Source organism: Microcaecilia unicolor, chromosome 1, assembly GCF_901765095.1.
Source record: "Microcaecilia unicolor chromosome 1, aMicUni1.1, whole genome shotgun sequence".
NCBI lineage: Eukaryota > Metazoa > Chordata > Amphibia > Gymnophiona > Siphonopidae > Microcaecilia > Microcaecilia unicolor.
In genome coordinates, this window is record NC_044031.1 from 586710847 (window position 1) to 586733675 (window position 22829).

Genomic DNA, 22829 nt, shown 5'->3' on the forward strand with positions numbered 1-22829 from the left:
CACCTCTATCTGTGGATATTCAGTTGCATTGCATGGATAAAACAGTTGCATATCCTTACAGACCGCCTTGGCACTATCTCTATAGTGTCATGGTGGTGTGGGGGTGGAGCTTCGGCAAAGCAGTGAGTTATTTGGATAGCAGTGATATTGAGACCACAATCAAGACAACTACCCAGAAGTAGGTGAGAAAACTGTCCTAACTTTATCCCGTTAGCCATCCAGATAGCAGCCTCAACATCACAACCATCTGGATAGCTTTGGCACTGACCACTATATATGGATATTCAGTACTTCCTGCAATCCAGATAGTGGCACTGAATATCCATATTCTATTTAACTACTGAGGCTGGAAGATATGCATAGTAGCAGAATACATCAGCTGTGTTACATGAAGAACACTGACAGATTCTCTCTGAATACAGAATAATGGACCACAGTGTAAAAACAGATAGACTGGAGTGAAGGAGTAGCCTAGTAACAGGGCTATAGTGAGCTATGTGTGGGTGGTGCAGCCACACAAGGTTGGCCATAATATGGTTGCCTCCTCTGCTTGACCATAATATGGTGGGTAGGGTGGGAGCACTAGGTGGCATGTCGCTCAGGCTGTCTGTAACATTGGGGAAAAATTCAACAGAGTACCTGAATTAATTTTTCCCTTCTGTTCCCAAGTTCTTGGGGTTTTTTTGTGTCTGTCTGTGATACCCTGCGTGGGGGTTTGAGGGTAGGCCTGAAAAATAACACAGAGCCAGGAGCATAAGGTGAAACACCTCTGTAGTTCAGTAAATATACTATACAATACACAGTCTGTTTGCAGACAGGCTATAATAATTGTTAATACTACAAAAAAATCTGCTGCCTTGTAATGACACTCATTAACCTGCCTCTACTGCAGGGTATTTACGTGGCAGGAAGAATGGCCTCAAAGAGCTTCCAGATCCAAGTTTAATCTGTTGAAGCCAATGCGGGTTCCTTGACCCTGCCTTCATCATTGGCCCCAAAAAACTGATACTATACTAACTTTCCTGCTGGTTTAATTAGTCTCATACAGATTAATTGTGCATCTACACATTCTACACAATCTTTCAAGCACCGCTACTTATCTTTTCAGTAGGTGCTTCTACAGCGTTGCGTGCTGTGCTGTGTTCCACTCTCTTTTATGTAACTTCATTGAGTGTCCCCTAATCTCTGTACTTTTTGAAAGAATAAAAAATTGATTCACTTCTACTCGTTCTACACCACTCGGGATTTTGTAGACCTCAATTTCCCCTCAGCCATCTCTTTTCCAAGCTTAAGAGTCGGAACTTATTTAGCCTTTATCATTTTGGTTGTTCTTCTTTGAATATTTTCTAATTCCGCTATATCTATTGAGATACGGTGACTAGAACTGAATGCAGTACTCAAGGTGGGGTTGTGCCATGGAGTGATACAAAGGCATTATAGTATTCTTGGTCTTATAAACATACAACACCCCACTATAGTTAATATTCATAGGACTGAGCAATACTGGCCAAATCAGTGGAGAATAAAGCCTCAAAATATTGAACTTGATATGGATCGTGAGATCTGGTTAATGACATTAGATGTTCTGTCATTTTATATGGTTATCCCTCACAACAGTGGTTCCCAAATCTGGTCCTGGAGATACCCAAGCTAGTCAGGTTTTCAGGATATCTACAATGAATATTCATGAGAGAGATTTGCATGCAGTGAAGATATCCTGAAAACCTGACTGGCTGGGGTGCCTCCAGGACCAGGTTTGTGAACCACTGCCTCCAGATGAAGCACTGTCCATCATCAAAACATTTTTAGATATTAAAGAACATCCCTACTAATTTTTTAAAATCAGAATTATTGAATTGACTATGATGAAAAGTTATTTCAAATTTGATAATACTTTCTATCAACAGCAATCAGTAGCGATGGGAGAATAATGGCCCCTCAAGCTCCAATTTGTTTATGGCACACCTTGAACTGGATGTTAGTAATTCTTTACTTTTAAATCATGTTTTATTCTTTGTTTTAGATTTATTGATGACTCTTCTTTTTTTTTTTTTTTTGGAAGCACTGAGGAAGAATTAGAGGAATTTGGCCTTCTGTCTTACTCTATTCCCATTTCCTCTTATTTATTGGCATTCCTTTCTACCTATTTTTACTGTTTTTAAAATTTGTGTACATCACTTTGCTATCCTTGTGACAAAAGGTGATTAATTAAGTTTTAGTAAATCAAATCAAATCAACTCAAAATTGTATGCTGGTTGAACAACGAACATTCTGCTATTACATTTACTTTGAAAAGTAGCCTGACTGAGATTTCATTAATGGACATTAAAATCTTTAGATATATAAATAAAATTGAAACAATTCTATAGGAAACAAACTGACAGGAACACTTTGCATTTTTCAAGTTATCACCCAGCAGCTTTAAAGAAGAGCTTGTCATTCTCCCAATTTTTACTTTATAGACATATTTGTTCTCAACACGATGATCATAAAGTTAAATCACAAAATTCACAGAAGAGATTATTGACTAGGGGGATCCCCTAAATCTGTGATACGAACAGCTTATAAACATGCCCTGTACAATGATAGAGATCTTCTTTGTCAAGAGAGAAAGACTGGAAGTGAAACTACCAATTATTTAACTTGTGTTTTGCGCTTTAACAATTGGGCTAATCAAGTATCCAGAGTTTTGAGAAAACATTGGGAGATAGTGTCTACATCATCAGTTTTTGCTGAGTCTGAATGAAGAATTGCATATCGACGGGGTCACAATTTGAATGAACAACTTTGTCCTCAAATAAAGTCAATAGGATTAACGTTGGCTCAACCGTTGATCACTCTCCTTGTCAATACTGCTCTCTTTGACATATTACTTTAACTGTATCCAGTTTCACTAATTTTGTAGATAATACGTTTTATCAAATAAAACATTGTACAGGCTGTGAGTCTTGTTTTGTGGTATATTGTATTAGTTGCCCATGTAAAAAAATGTATGTATGTCACACTTCACATCTACTAAAAATGTGCACTATGGAACTTCGCAGTGCTTTAAGATGTTTGAAGCGAGAAGCTCCACTGGTGCAGCATTGCCTGTTATAGGCTCATAAATTTGAAGAACTCTGCTGCTTTGCACTTGATTATATTGATGTATATTATGACTCAGGAAAGGTGAGCCCTGAGGTTGCAGCCGAGTTGGTGCTGCCCAGTCAACCTGAGGACTAGCCTGGTCACGACTGATGGTAGGCAAGTCAACCAAGCTAGGCACAGGCTCAGCAGGAACTGAAGATCAGGATACAGTTGATAACAAGACCGATGGAGCTGGCTGGAGATCTGGCAGGCAAGGCAGAAACTGGAGGCAAAGAAAGGCTGGAAAGGTAAGCAGGGCTAGAGCTGGAGACAAACTATATTGCTGTGGTTTCGAAAATGGAATGCTGATGATTTTGAGATCTTAATTTCAGATTATTTTTGTTACATTTGTACCCCGTGCTTTCCCACTCATGGCACGCTCAATGCAGCTTACATGGGGCAATGGAGGGTTAAGTGACTTGTCCAGAGTCACAAGGAGCTGCTTGTGCCTGAAGTGGGAATTGAACTTAGTTCCTCAGGACCAAAGTCCATCACCCTAACCACTAGGCCACTCCTCCAACAATGTGCCCTGAAGCAGTGGGTTTTCCTGTGAAACAAGGTCCTTGTTGGCAGAGGGGACCTTGGTATTTTGGTGTTTTTGAGCAAGATTTAACTCACCAGAAGTTCTGCCAGAACACGGCTGTGTTTATGTGCAGATAGGTTTTATAATTTTTTAGCCTGTTTTGGACATTTTGATATTTTGACACTTTATATACACTTTTGATTGTGGATAAACTGCACTTATTATCTCTGACCTTTCATGGAGATTTTTTACCAATAACTGAAATGGGGAAGCACAATTGAGTGTTCCAGTATGCTTCTGAAGCTTTTTCCTCCATTGATTTGGTCAAAATTGCTCAGTCCTTTGAATAGTATCTATAGTGGGGTGTTGTATGTTTATTTTTATGTTTTGATATTTGGCCCTCACTTCTCATAAGGTAGAAAAGGCAATGGTGAAAGCTGGAAGGATGCTGGGGTGCATAGGGAGAGGAATGGCCAGCAGGAGAAAAGAGATGATAATGCCTCTGTATAAGACTCTGGGGAGACCTCGTTTAGAGTACTGTGTACAATTCTGGAGACAGATCCTTCAGAAAGATATATACAGGATGGTGTCTGTCCAGAGGGTTGTTACTACAATGGTTAGTGGTCTTTACCATAAAGCATTTGGGAACAGACTTAAAGATCTCAAAATGTATACTTAGGAAGAAAGGCGGGAGATATGATAGAGACATTTAAATACCTCCATGGCACAAATGCACAGGAGTCAAGTCTCTTTCAGTTGAAAGGAAGCTCTGGAATGAGGGAGCATAGGATGAAGGTGAAAGGGGACAGACTCAGGAGTAATCCAAGGAGATGCATAAGAACATAAGCCTTGCCATACCAGGACAGGCCTAAGGTCCATCAAGCCCAGTATCCTGATCCCAACAATGGTCAATCCAGTTCACAAGTACCTAACAATATACCAAAATAGTTAACCAGATTTTATGCTGCTTATCCAAGAAAAAAGTAGTGGATTTTCCCAAGTCTATCTTAATAATGGCTTATGGAGTTTTCATTTAGGAAATAAGTCAAACCTTTTTTAAACCATGCTAAACTAACTACTTTTACAATTTCTCTGGCAACGAATTCCAGAGTTTAATTACATGTTGAGTCAAGAAATATTTTCTCCAATTTGTTCTAAATTTACTACTTAGTAGTTTCATTGCATGCCCCCTAGTCCTTGTATTTTTAGAAAGAGTAAACCAGCAATTCACATCTACCATTTCCACTCCTCTCAGTATTTTATAGACTTCTATCAAATCTAGCCTTAGCTGTCTTTTCTTCACGAAAGGTCAATTGATCTTTTACTGCTATCATCTAGTATGTTGAAAGTCAGACCAATCTGTAATCACATCAGTCGATTGAGTTGCCATTAGTAGGATAAAGAGACATGACCTGTATCTGGATTTGCTATTTTTTACAGTGGGTATGTTTATGGTTATCTTTATTCAAAAACTTCCTATACTGCCCTCTGCGAAAAGCACCAAAGCAGTTACCAAAACTAAAATATAATAAATAAAATATATGAACAATTTAATCAAAGAGAGAGAGAGAGAGAGAGAAACAAGACACAGGTGAAGTGAAGAAAGAAGGAAATATTTTCTTATTATGCCACCATCACAAGCCTCACCACCAAAATATCTGGAGAAAAAGTACACTTCTAATCCAGCCTCAGATTTTGAAAAGAATGTTTTATTATGAAAACGGAGTATAATGGAGTTCCAGAAAGACAGGACTAAGAAGCAACATGTACTTTCCAATCAGGCTCAGGCTGAAAAAGGGACAGTAAAAAAGTTCTAATTTGGGAGCTAAGAAGTAGATATTCTTAATCCAAGGCTCAACACCATCTGAAAGAGTGCTCGAACCAGTGAACCAACTGCAGTGTTAATACTCCCTCTTATTATATTCCCTGAGTTCTGCATCCTTTACCTTTCTAGTATGTAGTAAAGACATAGGCAGTGCTGGAATAACAGGTACAGATTTCCTAAAGAGACGCCTAGTAGTTCTCAGTGACAAGATGGGTTTCTTTTCCCAGCTTTTCATTTCATTTGTAACCTGTTAACTACAATGAGCATGCATTCAAAACTTTGGACACCTGCCATAGCACAATTTATTTATTTTATTTTATTTATTTGTTACATTTGTATCCCACATTTTCCCACCTATTTGCAGGCTCAATGTGGCTTAAAGGAAGATTACATTTTCCATTCATGACTGGGCAAGAAAAATGCATGTGTCTCAGCAGCTTACGGAAATGGAAATTAATTCAGTCATTCAGAGGTACCAGCATATTTCTCTTTTCTGGGTAATATTTGCACTGCCAGAAAAACATGGGAATAAGTTCTCATCATGCTGGTAGAAATCGAAATCATTTTCCCATGGAATCTGAACTCTGGGGAAGCCTGCCCTTGCAGATCAGCAGTGCGGCCGTGCAGGCTTCTGACGTCCTGCATGTACGTGTAGGACGTCAGACTCACAGAAAAAAAAAAAGGCGTGGCTGCATTGGTGATCTGCAAGGGCAGGTTCTACATGGAATGTTGCTAGTGGAATAGCAACATTCCATGTAGAATCTCAAATAGGGAAAGGGAAATGGGACTTGATATACAGCCTTTCTGAGGTTTTTGCAATTACATTCAAAGTGGTTTACACATATTCAGGTACTTATTTTGTACCAGGGACAATGGCAGGTTAAGTGACTTGCCCAGAATCACAAGGAACTGCAGTGGGAACCAATCTCAGTTCCCCAGGATCAAAGTCCACTGCACTAACCACTAGGCTATTCCTCCACTGGCAGAAACCCAAATAGTAGCTTATTAGCTGAGAGATTTATGCACTGACTTGAAAATGTGAGTAACAGATGCCCCACAGATTAGTACCTGGGGTGATCATCGTTCTTGCTGCATTCACACATTTTTTTCAAATATATCTTTTCATTCCTTATATTGTTTCTCTAAGTTCAGCTTTTAATTCCACTAATTCCATTTTTTGGAGGGTGAGCAGAGTTCTCTCACATGTTAAAACTCTCTTTCCAATCTACAAAAGAATTTGCATGTCAGCAATAAAATTTTCCTTGAAAAGTATTTTAAATATTCTTGTCCCAGTCTCCACAGTCAATGATTTTATTACATGACTCGGGGCACTGAACTGCCTATAGATTTACACAGCTGGGCAGATTTATTGTAACTGAACCTCACATGCTTAAATGCCTACAGACAGAAACAGCTGAGTTCGGCATTTTATTTCAGCCTGCCCTAAAGTAGATAAAAACAAAATGCAGCCAGCCAGTCTGTAGATATGACCTGCACGACACAGATATGCTTTGACTTCCTGGTATTGCAGTGTACAGTGAAGTGTGTTGTGGTTTTAAGATGAATGGAAGTGAGGGTGGCACAATCACATGATTCAAATAACATTGGCCTTCAACTAATTACCATAGATAATATTAACAGAGGTGTTCTTTTGGGAACAAAAGATACTGGGTTGGGAAAGATGTTAATGGTGTGATGGCATAGTATGTGGGGATGGGGGGGGGGGGGGGGAAGAGGATATGCCACATTTCTCTTCTCTCTGTCTATCTACTTATCATTTCTATAGTGCTACAAGGCATACGCAGCGCTGTACACCATACACAGAAGACAGTCCCTGCTCAAAGAGCTTACAATCTAGATAAGACAGGTAAACAGACAGAACAATTAAGGGGGTAAGGGAATAAAGAGGTGAGAATAAAGGACAGGGTAAGTGAGTTAGGAGTCAAAAGCAGTGGTAAAGAGGTGAGTTTTGAGTTTGGACTTGAAAACAGCTAAAGACGGGGCTAGACGTACAGGCTTGGGAAGTCTATTCCAGGCGTGACGTGCAGCGAGACAAAAGGAACAGAGTCTTGAATTAGCAGTAGAGGAGAAAGGGACGGATAAGAGAGATTTATCTACAGAACGGAGTACTCGAGGGGGAACGTGGGGGGAGACAAGAGTCCCATGGTCCATTATCCTCTTTCCTTTCCCAGGTTGCTACTGGTGCTGCTCCTTCTTGTGATGGCTCGACTTCTTCTTCCTAGGGCCACTATTGGCCAATCCCCTCTTCCCTGCTGCAGCAGGGAAGCATTTGCACCCTGCAGCTGTACTGGTCTGACCTTTTCTTCTTTGCAGCAGCTAAGGTGTACTTGCACCAGGAGTTGTGATTGACTGCGATCTTCAGAAATGCAGCAGGGGGTACAGTACTGTAACTCCCAGGCCATATCAGCCTACCTAGTTGTTATGGCCAGGCTTGGGTGCAGGTGTAGTGTCTAAAATAAATGGGGGAATCCATTCAACAAGCAGCCCATTCTTTTTCTTACCATATGTATCTATGAGCAGCCAAAATGGTTCCAGATCAGTCACTTGGTCTGACCCATCACAAAATTGCTACTGAACAGCAGGCATGGGGTGATCTCATGATAGAGTTGATGTAGTATGGTGTTTGTTTATAAGTCTTTGTCTTCCATAATTGCAGCTGTTTTACTCTTATTTCCACTATAATAAAAATTCTTATTATATACTGTGACCTAACCATCTGTTATTGGGTGAAAGAAGAAGAAGAGCAGAGAGAGAGAGAGAGAGAGAGAAAGAGGAAATTCTGGCCTAATTTCCTGATTACAGAATTCCTGTGTCTTCCCTACTTTATCTTCATCCTTCTTCAGTCCTCAGCATCCAGCTGTCAACTAGACTATAAGCTCCAGCGAGCAGGGACTGTCTTTCCTATGTGTCCATAAAGTATTCTGTACTCAAGATGGCCGCCGCATAGTGGGACGGGAAACTGTCGGCTCCCGGGGCCCCCCTGGTTTACCGCCGGTATTTGGCCATGGCTCAGCACAGCATCTCTGGTCCTGCGCCTCTTGTGGTCCGGGGTGTCGTGGACAGCCTGTTAGGCGGCATCCGGCTGCTTGAATCGGTAGGTTCCCGCCGTTTCCGTCTGCCTGTCTCCGGCCAGCTGCGACCGCCCGCTTGGGCTGTTCACGAGGTGGATGACTGCGTGGTCTTCTTGGCTAGCCTTACCGGTTCCAGATGCTGTACTCCGGGCGATCCTGTGTCGGTGCTATTCGTTGGCGGTGTCGTTGACGGGCCAGTTTGCATCCTGGGCCCCGCCGTCTTTGACTGCGATCAGCTGAGTGGCCGAACAGTGTCTTCAGCCATTGACCGTTACGGCCGGGCCGTTGGGCCTTTTAGATGGGTGACGCCTGGATGCTGCAGCCATCGCCTGGGGAGCTGGTGTGGAGATTTGGATCACCTGATCGGCGGTGCTTCTTGTCGGCAGCCTTCCGGAGGATCATTGTATCACCTGGGCATTGAGGTGCTGGTCGTCAGGTCCGCCTTTTCCTGTCTTCAACCTGCTACCTGCTGACATTCATTTCCTCACAGCTGCTGAAACCGCCGGCTTTCACTTCTTCACTGCAGCCCCTTTGCTGAAATCGCCGGCTCGGCTTCCCTGTGATGCCCTGTCCACCAGCTTAACCTAGACTTTGCGAGTCAAGACCTGATTTTAGACTTTTTCCTTCCTTCCTCCTCTTTTTGCTTTCCTTTTTCTGCCTACTTATTAATTTGCTTTTAGATTGTATTTATATTCCCTTCCTCTCTCTGTTCCTTCTACCCTTCCATTTCTCATTGTCTTTGATTTAATTTAATTTTATTAGTTCATTGTAAGCCGCTTTGGGGCTGCAACACTGTGGCAAAAGGCGGGGTATAAATGACCTAAAATAAATAAATATCTTGTAGTAATATAAATGTTTAATAGTAATAGGAGCAGTAGGAAAGTTTAAAGCAGTAGGCTGAAGTCTCTCCGAATAAATTGGACCCCTAGAAAGTGAAAAAAAATTGAGTTTAACAAATTAGTACCCATCATAGCTGGCTAATATTCATTCAGAAAAAGCAATTATCAAAGTCTGTAGAAAGATATTAATGTTGTGTAGAAAGAGAGGAGAGGACATTGTATATGCTCAACTAATTTCCTCACTTCCCCCTGTGGAGCTGCCTTTGGACACCAATCATCATCATCATAACAGTTTATACCACCTTTATAGACGAACCATTCAAAGTGGTTTACATCATTAACAAAATACGATGAAACAGTGAAAGAAAATATTAGAGAGAAGCTGAATCTCAGCCAACCCCTAATTGAACCACTAAAAAGTAACATTAATACGTTTGTGGCAGTGTGGCTAGCGACTGGCTGCAAGACCTCACACAAATATGGTGCACACACACATTGACACACAGGTTGCAGGTAAAAGTCATAATACTTTATTTATTCAGGTTTCAAGTTTATTTTGATATACAACAGTCATTTTAAAATATCTATGCAATTTACAGTATCTTTTAAAACTGGGTTAAAAATTAAATGAAATGGGAAGACAACATAAAAAACAGGCAAAAAGGAATGCAGGGAGGGACACTAGGAAAAAGTAAAAGGCAAAATATACAATATCTAAGGATGTAAGGAACAAAGGGGAAGTGGCCTAGTGGTTAGAGCACCAGTGTTGCAATTCAGAGGTGGCTGGTTCAAATCCCACTGCTGCTCCTTGTGATCTTGGGCTAGTCACTTAACCCTCTGTTGCCACAGATACAAAATTAGATTGTGAGCTCTGCTGGGACAGAGAAATATCCAGAATACCTGCATGTAACTCATCTTGAGCTACTACTGAAAAAGGTATGAGCAACATCTAAACAAATAAATGAAAGGGAGGAAATGCACTGTATAAGTCAATTACAAGGAAGTATCAAGAGGGACAGTAATTAGCTCTGTTAGTTCACAGGCTTTATTTTAATTAAGGTCTCCCTCTCTTTCTCTGTCTCTCTCTCTCAATATAGTAACAGACAATACTCTTAACAAGACTGACTCTTAGCCATGCCCAAACACAACGGCTCCTAATGTTGTCTTGGGCCCCATCTAGACATACAACAAAATCAGGTGCTCTCTGAATATACTTCAAGGTTCCAATGTGCGTAGCTGAAAAGGGGCATGGCCATGGGAGGAGTGTAGGCATGTCAGGAGTGTCAATCATAGGAACAGTGAAAGACGGAAGGACAACACACGTCTTTAAGCTACAACACACGTCTTTAAGCTAAGTAATTTACATAAAGCTATTGTAAATTCAAGATGGAAGAGTTGAGTATAAGAATCTAAACAAGTCCTACAGACTAGGAGGTTTTTAGTTGATGATGAAGAAGTCCTAGCCCTCCTTTTGCAAGTGAGCAGAAGAGGTGCTTCTCGAGGCATTTTCCTCCTTAGAATTAATTTTCTTTTGCTTACCTAAACTATTTTTCTAGAGTTATATGAAGTAGGATTGATTAGTGAGGAGACCTGTGCCCTTTTAGAAGTTTAGGTTACATAGTACTAACAGCAGAGCAGCAATTTCATGCTTTGGATATATGCCATCTGGTCTTGGTGATTTACTACTCTTTGTCAATTTGGCTCAGTATGTCTTTCAGGTTCACTGAGATTTCTTTCAGTTCCTCCACATCATCACCTTTGAAAACCATTTCCAGTACAGGTTGATCTCTTACATCTTCTTCAGTACAGACCAATGCAAAGAATTCATTCAGTTTCTCTGCTATGGCCTTGTCCTCCCTGAGTGTCCCTTTTGCTCCTTCATGATCTAATGGTCCCAAGGATTCCCTCCCAGGCTTTCTGCTTCTGATTTACCTGAAAAAGTTGTTAATGTGAGTTTTAGCCTCTGTGGTGTGTTTCTCTACATATTCTCTTTTAACCTTCTTTATCAATGCTTTGCATCTGAGGTGTCAGTGCTTATGATTCTTCTTATTTTCTTCATTTGGGTTCTTTTTCCATTCTTTGAAGGACATTCTTTTGGCTGTAATAGCCTCTTTCACTTCACCTTTTAACCATGCTGGCTGTCATTTTCTTTTCTTTATACATTTGTAAATATGTGGAATGCATCTGGTCTGGGCTTCCAAGATGGTATTTTTGAATAATGTCCATGCCTGATTTAGTGTTTTAAACTTTGCAGCTGATCCTTTCAGCCTCTTTTTAACCATTTTCTTCATTTTATTATAGTTGTCCTATAGAGACTACAGTAGAGTTCATTTGTGGATTCATTCCAGATAATGGTTCAAACTTGATCATGTTATGATCACTATTTCTCAGGGGACCCAATACCATTACCTCTCATACTATGCCCTGATTGCCACCAAGGACTAGATCTAAAATGGCTCCCCCTCTTATTGGTTCCTGGGCCAGCTGCTCCAAGAAGCAGTCATTTATTACATCTAGAAATGTTATCTCCCTGGAGCTCCCTGATGTAACATTTATCCAGTCAATATTGGGTTAATTGAAATCACAAAAATATAAACCAATTCTACAAAAGCATTCTGTATCAGAAGGATTGTGAATATCTTAAATAGTGGAGAAAATCCCAACAGGGGTTCCCTGTTTCGCTAATCCAAGCTGCTTCAGGGGAAAAATTTTTAACAATCCAAGACAGCAATATAAGTGCAACTGGCAAAATAACTTGCAAAATGGCTCCCTGTCGGGATTTAAGTGACTTTTTGGTTCTACCAAGATAAGTTTTTTTTATTTATTTTGTAAGAATAACATATGTGTTCATAACTGACTTTCATGGTAACGACTACATTTTTAATGCTATACTCTGTATCAGTTACTGGTATTCCCTTATCCCTTATTTGTCCTGTTTGTCTGTCCTAATTAGATTGTAAGCGCTTTCGAGCAGGAACTGTCTCTTCAAGTCCAGTGTACAGCACTGCATATGTCTAGTAGTGCTATAGGAATGATAAATAGTAGTAGTAGTAGTAGTAGTAGTAGTAGTAGTAGTAGTAGTAGTAGTAGTAGTACTAATTGCTAAATAAGAGTAGTGGGTTTTTTTTAATGACTGATGATTATAGTGAGACACCTATATATTGAAGGCTTGTGTGTGTCTCCTGCTCTTCTCCGAGGTCTTTTTCTGCACTATTTAAGATATTCACAATCCTTCTGATACAGAATGCTTTTGTAGAATTAATTTATATTTTTGCGCTTTAAATAATTCTACAAATTCTTTGAGTGAGTTAATTGAAATCACCCATTATTATACTGTTGCCCAATTTGCCAGCTTTCCTAATTTCTGTAAGCATTTATTCATCGTTCTGTTTGTTCTGTCCAGGCAGACGGTAGTACAGCCCTAAAAGAATACTCCTTTCCTTCACACATGGAATTTCTATCCATAATGATTCCATGCTGCTGTTTCAAGTGGAAGGTTTATTTTATTTGATTCAATTCTCTCTTTAATATATAGCGCACCCCCCTTCAATTTGATCCTCTCTATCACTGTGATACAGTTTGTACAGTGTTAACACAGTGTCCAATTGATTGTCCACTTTCCACCAAGTTGCTGAGATACCTATTATATCTGCATCATCATTTAGTGCTATATACTCTCTCTCTCTCTTCCATCTTAATTTTAGGCTTCTAGTATTTGTATGCAGGCACTTCAAATTGGGTTTTTTTTCCTTGTATCTTCGAGCTGCTTAGAAGTTGATGGGGATAATGTACATCCTTTATCCTGCCCTCTCCTTAAACACACAAAGCTTTCTTTCAGCACTGTTGAAATCTCTCTGCTGGGATTCTCTGAATGCCCTGCTTCAAGGATATTCCACATTGAGCCATGTGCTCCTGGGCAACTGTTGGCTTCCCTTACCCCCATTCCTGTTTGAAAGCTGCTCTATCTCCTTTTTAAAGGTTAGCGGCAGCAGCCTGGTTTCATCCCAGTTAAGGTGGAGTCCATCCCTTCAGAACAGTCTACCTCTTTCCCAGAATGTTGCCCAGTTCCTAACAAATCTAAATCCCTCATCCTGCACCATTGTCTCAACCATGCATTGAGACTTCAGAGCTCTGCCTGCCTCTTGGGTCCTGTGCATGGAACGGGGAGTATTTCTGAAACTGTTACCCTGGAGGATATGAACATCAGCTTTCTACCTAAGAGCCTAAATTTGGCTTCCAGGACCTCCATCCCCTATGTCATTGGTACCTACATATACCAAGACATCTATGTCCTCCACAGCAGGAACTAAGATCCTATCTAGGTGATGCATGAGATCTGCCACCTTCACACCAGGTAGGCCAGTGACACCAGGTGATCCTCACATTCACCAGTCACCCAGCTATCTACATGCCCAATAATAGAATCACCAACTACAATAGCCATCCTAACCCATGCCTCCTGGGCAGAAGCTCCTGGAGACATATCCTTAGTGTGAGAGGATATTGCATCCCCTGGTGGGCTGGTCATGGCTACAGGATTACTTCCAGCTGCACCAGGGTGATGCTCTCCTTTTAGAAGACCTCCCTCCTCTAATGCAGCACAGGGGCTGCCAGACTGGAGGTGGGGCTTCTCTACAATGTCCCTGCAGGCCTCCTCTATGTACCTCTCTGTCTCCCTCAGCTCATCCAAATCTGCTACTCTAGCCTCAAAAGAATGGACTTGTTCTCTGAAAGCTAGGAGCTCATTGCATCGAACACACACATATAACCTATCACCAACTGGGAGATAATCATATATGTGACACTCAATGTAAAAGACTGGATAGCACCCCTCTCGCTGCTGGACTGCTGTCTGCATCTTAATGTTATAGACCTGTTTAATTAAAACTTCTTAAGGTACAAGGGATATCAGATGAATATAAAGAGCCTTAAGATTATATGGTGTAATATGTAATTTATTTAGTGTTTGCTACCCAGAAACTAATTAAAAGTAAATAAAACTCTAATGGAAACTCTCCTCTTCTTGTCCTGATTAGAATAATTAACTATAAATGAACTGCTTCAAGTCTTTTTACATCCTTAGCAAGATACAGCCTCCAAGTCTGAACACAATATTCTGAGTGGGGCCTCACCAATGACTTATACAGAGGCATCAACACTTCTTTCTTCTTATGGTTATGCCTCTCTATGCAGTCTAGCATCCTTCTGGCTGTGGCTACTGTCTTGTCACACTGTTTTATTGTCTTCAGATTCTCAGATCTATCACCCCCAATGCTCCTCTCACTGTCTGTACATATCAGCCTCTCACCTCCTAGCACACATGGCTCCCTTGGATTTCTACTCCCCACATGCATCATTCTGTACTTCTTTGCATTAAATTTTAACTGCCAAACATTAGACCATACTTATTACTTTGCAAATCTCTCTTCATGTTGTCCACTCCCTCTGTTGAAAGTCTTGGTATCATCCACAAAAAGACGGACTTTATGTTCTAACCTTTCAGCAATGTCGCTCACAAATATATTGAATAGAATTGGCCCCAGCACTGATCCTTGAGGATCTCCACTATTCACCTTTCCGAGTGAACTCCATTAACCATCACTCTCTGGCATCTGTCTGTCAACCAGTTTCTAATCCAGTTCACCATTTTGGGACCTAACTTCAGCTTGTTGAGTTTATTCAAGAGCCTCCTATAAGTAACCTTGTCAAAGGCTTTGTTGAAATCCAAGTAGATTACATGTAACGCATATCTTTGATCCAGAAGAGGCAGTCCTACTCATACGTGCTTTGCATTTAACATAACTGCATGTATACTCTATTCATGTGTTGGTCAAATATTGCTGTAAACGGGTATAAATTGTATATACAATTGTGCCACCCCCAGAAAGCCTTAATCCCTGTACCATTGTCCAATATATAGTTCTGCAAGTATAATAAATGATATGTGCAGAATTATATGTATAGTGGCCATGACTTTTTTTTTTTTTTAAAGCACTTACACATTCATTACCAGGTGCCAAACAAGTAAGTGTTTCAAAATATTTCCCTGTACTTTTCCAATAGCTTCATTTACCTTGTACAAGTACTTCAGTTGTTTCCCTACTCCAGTGAGTCCAAAGTTTGTCCTTATTGACTCCCTAGTCAGTTGTGTTTTCAGGATTTGCACAATAAATAATGAATGACACACATTAGCATATAACAGGCATTGCACACTAGTTCAGCTCTGTATTCATTGTGGAAATTCTGAAATGTCATTGAAATGGGAGCTTTAGAGGAGAGTTTGGGAACTGACTACTTCCCTAATATGTCAGCATAAACAGTTTTTTTTTGTTGTTTGACAGGGGTGTAGCCAGGCACCCAATTTTGGGTGGGCCTGGGCCCAAGATGGGTGGGCAGCACTCCGCCTTATCCCACAAGTGATACGGTCTCGCCCTCTCTCGCCTGCATGCCATATGGTCTTTCAAACATCCCCCCTCCGCCGCATACCTTTTAAATAGCAGATTTTCACTGGCAGTGAGCAGCAACTAATACACACTGCTCATGCTGGCCCCACAGCCTTCCCTCTGATGCAACTTTCTGTTTCCGCATAGGTGGGGATACATCAGAGGGAAGGCTGTGGGGCTGGTGTGAGCAGTATGTATCAGTCGCTACTTGCTGCAGGTGAAGATATGCTATTTACAAGGTATGCAGGAGGGACAGTTGTTGGGAGTTTTCGGCTAGTGGGGCTTGGGGATCCCTGCCAGTCACATCATTGGTGTGCTGCTACTGGGTGGGCACTCTTGGCTACGCCACTGGTGTGTGAGCTGTCTTATCCTTCTTAACCAGGACTGTCGAAGGATGGAATTTTATTTTCATCCGCTGCTGACTCAGATTTCTGTGGGGTTGTTTTTTTTTTTTTTGATACAGTGTCTGAGGAATGAAATCAAATACCATTCAGGAACAATGTCAGGGAATTTTTTTTTCCATGCAAAGAGTGGTGAATGCCTGGAATGCTTTCCTAGAGAAGGTAGCAGAGACAAATGAATGATGAAATTCGAAAGGGAGTGGAATATATAGTGAGGATCTGTAAATTGCAATGGAATAGAAAACCATGCTCAAAACAGCAGTGAAATGTCTTTCTGAACTTGTAGAGGATCATCTACATGGACTAGCAGTTACATCCCTCCGTGGAGGACTGAAAGGCAACTTGCATGGAGCAGCAGTCATGACCTTACTGGTCACACTGGAAGAGCCATTTCTATCTTTATCTTGCATTATTTACTGTGACACCAGGTTCTTTGAGTTGGGGTGATGACACCCACTTTTGTTCATCGCTGCTCTCTGATCATTGGTTTTGGATTTTAGGTGTAAGTAGTTACCTTTCTATCTTCAGTGTCAATGGTATAGTAGATATTTCATCACCCATTCTAAGAAATGCTTCCTTTGGAGACTGACAAAGAGGACAAGGCATGTAGGTTTAAAGAAGGTTTGGAGAAATATCTGATTTGCCAAGCTGAATTTAAAAAGCATCTCCAAGGGAACCCAAAAGGAAATGATGGAGATAATAATAAGCATACTGTCTCATAACGCAAAGACTTTAAACCAATTTTCAAAGTGAAAGTATATGAACATTTTTACTTTAAATTTATTTAAGGAAAAATATCTGGAGAGACTTCCACCTTCTTTTTTCTACACATGCTTTTTCTGAACAAAATAGCACATATGCTTTTCAACTACACATGCACATGTGTTGTTACAATCGCCATCCTTACTACCCCCTCACCCTCCACCCCCACCCACCCACCTCCCTGGGAATACCACTGCTAAATGGATCACTTTTGAAAGTGTTTCTATTCATTTACTTACCACAGACGTCAGGCTTACTGGCCTGTAGTTCCCAACTTCCTCCTTACTTCCACTTTTGTGGAGACTGGAGAGGGACCATATCTGTATTCCAGTCCTCTGGGACTACTCCTGACTCTAGAGAAGCATTGTAAAGGTTAGACAATGGAGCTACCACAACTTCCCTAAGTTCCTTCAGTTTTCTTGGATGTATTCCATCTGGCCCCATCACTTTGTCCACCTTTAGTCTAGCCAGCTCTTCACGAACACAGTCATAAGAACATAAGAGTAGCCATACTGGGTTATACCAATGGTCTGCCTAGCCCAGTATCCTGCTTCCAACAGTGGCCTAGCTAGGTCACAGGTACCTGGCAGAAACCCAAATCGTGGCAACACTCCATGCTACCAATCCCAGGGCAAGCAGTTGCTTCCTATGTCTGTCTCAATAGCAGACTATGAACTTTTCCACCAGGAACTTGCCCAAACCTTTTTTATACCCAGATACGCTAACCGCTGTTACTACATCCTCTGGCAAAGAGTTCCAAAGCTTAACTATTTCTTGAATGAAAAAGTATTTCCTCCTATTTGTTTTAAAATCATTTCCATGTAACTTCCTTGAGTGTCCCCTAGTCTTTGTACTTTTGGAACAAGTAAATAATCGTTTTACTCTACTTGTTCTGTACCACTCAGGATTTTGTAGTCCTCAATCATATCTCCCCTCATCTGTCTCTTTCCAAGCTGAAGAACCCTAACCTCTTTAGCCTTTCCTCATATGAAAGGAGTTCCATTCCCTTTATCATTTTGGTCGCTCTTCTTTGAACCTTTTCTAATTTTGCTATATCATTTTTGAGATGCGGCGACCAAAACTGAATGTAGTACTCAAGATGAGGTCGCACCATGGAGCGATACAGAGACATTATATTATTTTTGGTCTTATTCACCATCCCTTTCCTAATAATTCCTAGCATCCTGTTTGCTTTTTAGGCTGCTGCCACTCATTGAGCAGAATATTTCAGCATATTATCTGCTAGGACACCTAGATCTTTTTCTTGGTTGCTGACCCCCAAGGTGGGCTCTAACATCAGGTAACTATGATTCTGATTATTCTTTCCAATGTGCATCACTTTGCATTTGTCCACATTAAATTTCATCTGCCACTTGAATGCCCAGTCTTCCAATTTCCTAAGGTCTTCCTGCAATTTTTCACAGTCCGCATGTGTTTTAACAACCTTGAATAGTTTTGTGTCATCTGCAAATGTAATCACCTCACTCATCATTCCAATTTCCATATCATTTATAAGTATGTTAAATAGCACCGGTCCCAGTACAGATCCCTGTGACACTCTACTGTTCACCCTCTTCCATTGAGAAAAATGACCATTTAACCCTACCCTCTGTGTTGTGTCCAAAAACCAATTCCTAATCAACATTGCCTCCTATCCCATGACTCTTTAATTTTCTCAGTAGTCTCTCATGAAGAACCTTACCAAAAGCTTTCTGAAAATCTAGATATAGTACATCCTCTGAAAATCATTCAGGATCTACCACCCCTCCATTCCTTTTTATGTTTGTCTTCTGTGGGCCTGCTCCTGGCCCCTCAGCTATGAGCACAGAGCAGAAATATTTGTTAAGCATTTCCACCTTATCCTTATCAGCTTCTTCATATTCTTTCCATTCACCCTTGAGTCTCAAAATAACATTTTTATACTTCCTCCTATCACTAACATATCTAAAAATGTCTTGTTCCCCCATTTGACTGTATTGATCATTTTTTTTTTCTTCCATTTGCATCTTTGCTCTCCTGATTAGCAGCTTCTCTTAGCTTTTCTAGATATTGTTGCCTGTCTTCCTCTCTATGTGATCTCTTGTAGTTTATGGAGGCTAACCTCTTTTTCCTTACCTTATCAGCTACTATGCTTTAGAAACAAAACCACCTTCTTTTCCTCTTATTTTTATTTACTTTCCTTAGAAAAAAAAGTTTGTTGCCCTTAAAATACTTGAATCTTTCATATCAGTATATTCTTTGAGTTTCTTTCCACAACATATTTAGGATTCAGTACAAAAATGTTTTAGGCTTGCAGGTATATCTACACGTGGAAGAGAATTAATTGTGCAATGAAAAAGCCAGATCAACTGACAAAATCCAGCTGCTCCCAATGTGTAAATAACATGTGGGCCATAAGTTCATATCCTGAAACTTTGAACTGGATCCCAGGATATTTTAAACTGATGTACTATTGCCATGTTTTATCAGACAATAAAAATGTCCAACCTTTGTTGTCTCTGGCTTGATTTTGTAACTCAGTGTCTCTTTTTCATTCTCTGGTCGTATCTGCTCCTTTTTTTGGTTCTCCTCCTTTTTTTTTCTTTTATCATTCTGCTCTTGTTTTTTCTTTTTTTTTTTTCTTTTATTGATGGATACAGTATTTTTTATCATTGTGCTTATTTTTCCATCTTTCTATCCCTTTCTCTGGATTCTCTTTACTTATCCAAATTTTCCTGCTCTGCTCCCTATTCCTCCTTCTTCACCAGTTTCTCTCCTCATAAGCTTCCTCTACCACTTCTCATCCTCTTCATCCAGCCTTCTATTTCCACTATTTCTCCATTTCTATTATGGGGACTCTCTTCCTCCATGCTCTGTCTGCCAATTATTTCTTCCTCTTTGATTCGCCTACCCTGATTTTTCATTATCCCCTGCTTCCTTCCCTCTTTCACTGTCCCACCATAGTTCTAATCTTACTTTCTTCTGCCCCAATACAATTTCTTCTTTCTTACTACTACTACTACTTAACATTTCTAGAGCGCTACTAGGGTTACGCAGCACTGTACAAATTAACAATAGGACAGGCCCTGCTCGGAAGAGCTTACAATCTAAAGGACGAAATGTCAAGTTGGGGTAGATAAGTTTTCTGAGAAGAGGTGTAGTGATTAGGTGCCGAAGGCGACATTGAAGAGGTGGGCTTTGAGCATTGATTTGAAGATGGGTAGGGAGGGGGCACGGCGTATGGGCTCAGGGAGTTTGTTCCAGGCATGGGGTGAGGCGAGACAGAAGGGACGGAGCCTGGAGTTGGAGGTGGCGGAGAAGGGTACTGAAAGGAGGGATTTGTCTTGAGAGTGGAGGTTACGGGTAGGGACGTAAGGGGAGATGAGGGTAGAGAGGTACGGAGGGGCCGCACATCAAGTGCATTTGTAGGTGAGTAAGAGAAGCTTGAACTGTATGCGGTATCTGATTGGGAGCCAGTGAAGTGACTTGAGGAGAGGGGTGATATGAGTATATCGGTTAAGGCGGAAGATAAGACGTGCGGCAGAGTTCTAGATGGACTGAAGGGGGAGTAGATGGCTACGTGGGAGGCCGGTCAGGAGTAGGTTGCAGTAGTCAAGTAGTCTTCTTTACATATTGCTCATCCCTTCCTAGTTTCATCACTCTTGTCCTTTATTCTCTGCCCCTTCCTATTTTCAGTGCCCCAGTTAAATCTCTTCGCTAGTAACCTTTCCTGCCTTGTTCCAATGTCCTTTGCCTTCCTCCTACCCAAGATTTATCCCCCCTCCTCTAGCTAACCCCTCGCTGTTTTCAGTTTCCCTCCTATTGCTCCTGTCCCACTGCACTGTCTCCAATTCCACTGCCCCCACCTTTCCTTTAATTCCCTCCTCAATTCTATTACTGTAGCTACCTACCTGGGGAATCCTGGGCTGCATTGCTCCATTAACCTTTCATTCTTTGTGTGGCACTGTGTACTTAGCCCTACCCCCTATCCTGTTTGATTACTGATATTGTGTATCTAGATTTTCAAAAGGCATTTGGCAAAGTACCTCATGAAAGACTCTTGAGGAAATTAGAGAGTCATGAGATAGGAAGTAATGTCCTATTGTGGATTAAGAATCAGTTAAAAGATAGAAAACAGAGAGTGGGGTTAAATGGTCCGTACTCTCAATGGAGAAGGGTAGATGGGGCTCCCCAGTAGTCTGTGCTGGGGCCACTGCTTTTTAACATATTTATAAATGATCTAGAGGTAGGAATAACTAGTGAGATAATTCAATTTGCTGATGACACAAAGTTATTCAAAGTTGCTAAATCAGAAGAAGATTGTGAAAAATTGCAAGAGGACCTTTCTGCTAATGAACTAATGAAACCAAAAGCTGCTGATCAAGCTATGGGTGCTACTGCCTTACCTGCTGAAGAGCTGGTTTCTTTCTTTAGACGCTTTGCCTGTTTCACTCCTAAAGATTAATAGTTACTATTATTGACAGGTGTTCCTGCAAGATGCTGTAAAAACAGGATATGCCAGTCAGGGGAAGGGGAGGAAATTCAGGCCAAAGTATCCTGTCTGCTCACTGGGTTGTATGTGGGAATGAGATTATGCCAGTGGAGAGGAGAGGAAGGGAAAGGATGAGATGAGATGAGGTGCTGCCTATAGAGAAGAAGGAAAGGGAAGAGACCGCTATAGAGAGGAAGGGAAGAGAAGAGAGATGGTGCCCCTAAAGAGGAAGCGAAAGAGAGAAGAGAGGAGATGGTGCCCATGGAGGGGAGGAGAGACCGGAGGAGGTGGTGGCCATGGAAGGAAGGGGAGGAGAAATTTAAGGAGAGAGGAGATCGTGCCCGTGGATGAAGGGGAAGGAAAGGATAGAAACAAGACAGATATAAGAAGGAAGAAAAATGGCAGAAAGTTTGAATGTGAAAGATATATATAAGGGAAGAAGTGAAAAAGAGAGGAGGAGAGAAAAGAAATAGTGAGGAGAGAGGAGATCCTGCAAATAGAGTTCAGAGCACAGACAGAGTCAGGGAATAAGATGATTAGAAAAATAAAATCACCAGATAACAAAGGTAAAAGAAATGATTTTATTTTCAGTTTGCCAGTTTTGAGAATTTACATCTGCAGTCTATATTTTGCATAACATTGACATTCGCACTTCAGGCAGCTCTTAACACATACTTACAACTTAAATAACTCAAACAACATTTTCTTTTTTGGAATAAAATTTGGCTGCAGCTTTATTTTAAATATTAATAAAATTCATTTCTTTAACATCAACTTAGTAACATATCATTCTTTCCACCAGGTTAACTTCACAATGCGTTTAATCATGTTAAGCCCTTCGGTAACGAACTGGCTCACTTTCTCCCCACTTCACATTGTGATTAATAATAATGTTAAGCCATTCGGTAACGAACTGGCTCACTTTCTTCCCACCTTACCCCCCTCCCCCCATGTGACTTACGGTACCGTCAAGCCACCTCTTACTCATGGCGGTTCCGCCCACGAGTTCATTTCCATTTCATATATTTCATAATATTCATTTAACCGCTTCTGGTGCCTCTTAACCCCTCATCCAGGCACCCTTTTCATGTAAAAGCTGCTACCCATATACCCCCCAAATCCTCCCCATTTTCCCTAAACTTCTCAAAAACCTCTGTTCCCACCACACACTCCCCATACCAAGGGCGGGCTGGGATGGGTCTTTAAACTACCTCCTATTCACCCTAACCCTCTCCTACCTAACTAAAAACTACTTCTGAGCTCCAAATCTTCACCCTATCCTAACTCTTTCCTTTCAGCCAATCCTATCCCTGTTTTCCTACCCAATCACCTCCCTCCCTTTCTTGT

The 22829-nt window shown here is 41.0% G+C and overlaps 1 long non-coding RNA gene across 1 annotated transcript; it reads right to left on the reverse strand.

Annotated features, from left to right (window-relative positions):
* Positions 1-458: 458 nt before the first annotated feature.
* Positions 459-22198, reverse strand: LOC115460440. Its single transcript, XR_003940492.1, has 3 exons — positions 22121-22198; positions 17974-17979; positions 459-471 (listed from the first exon to the last, which is right to left on the reverse strand). It is a non-coding gene; the product is annotated as an uncharacterized LOC115460440 (long non-coding RNA).
* Positions 22199-22829: the final 631 nt, after the last annotated feature.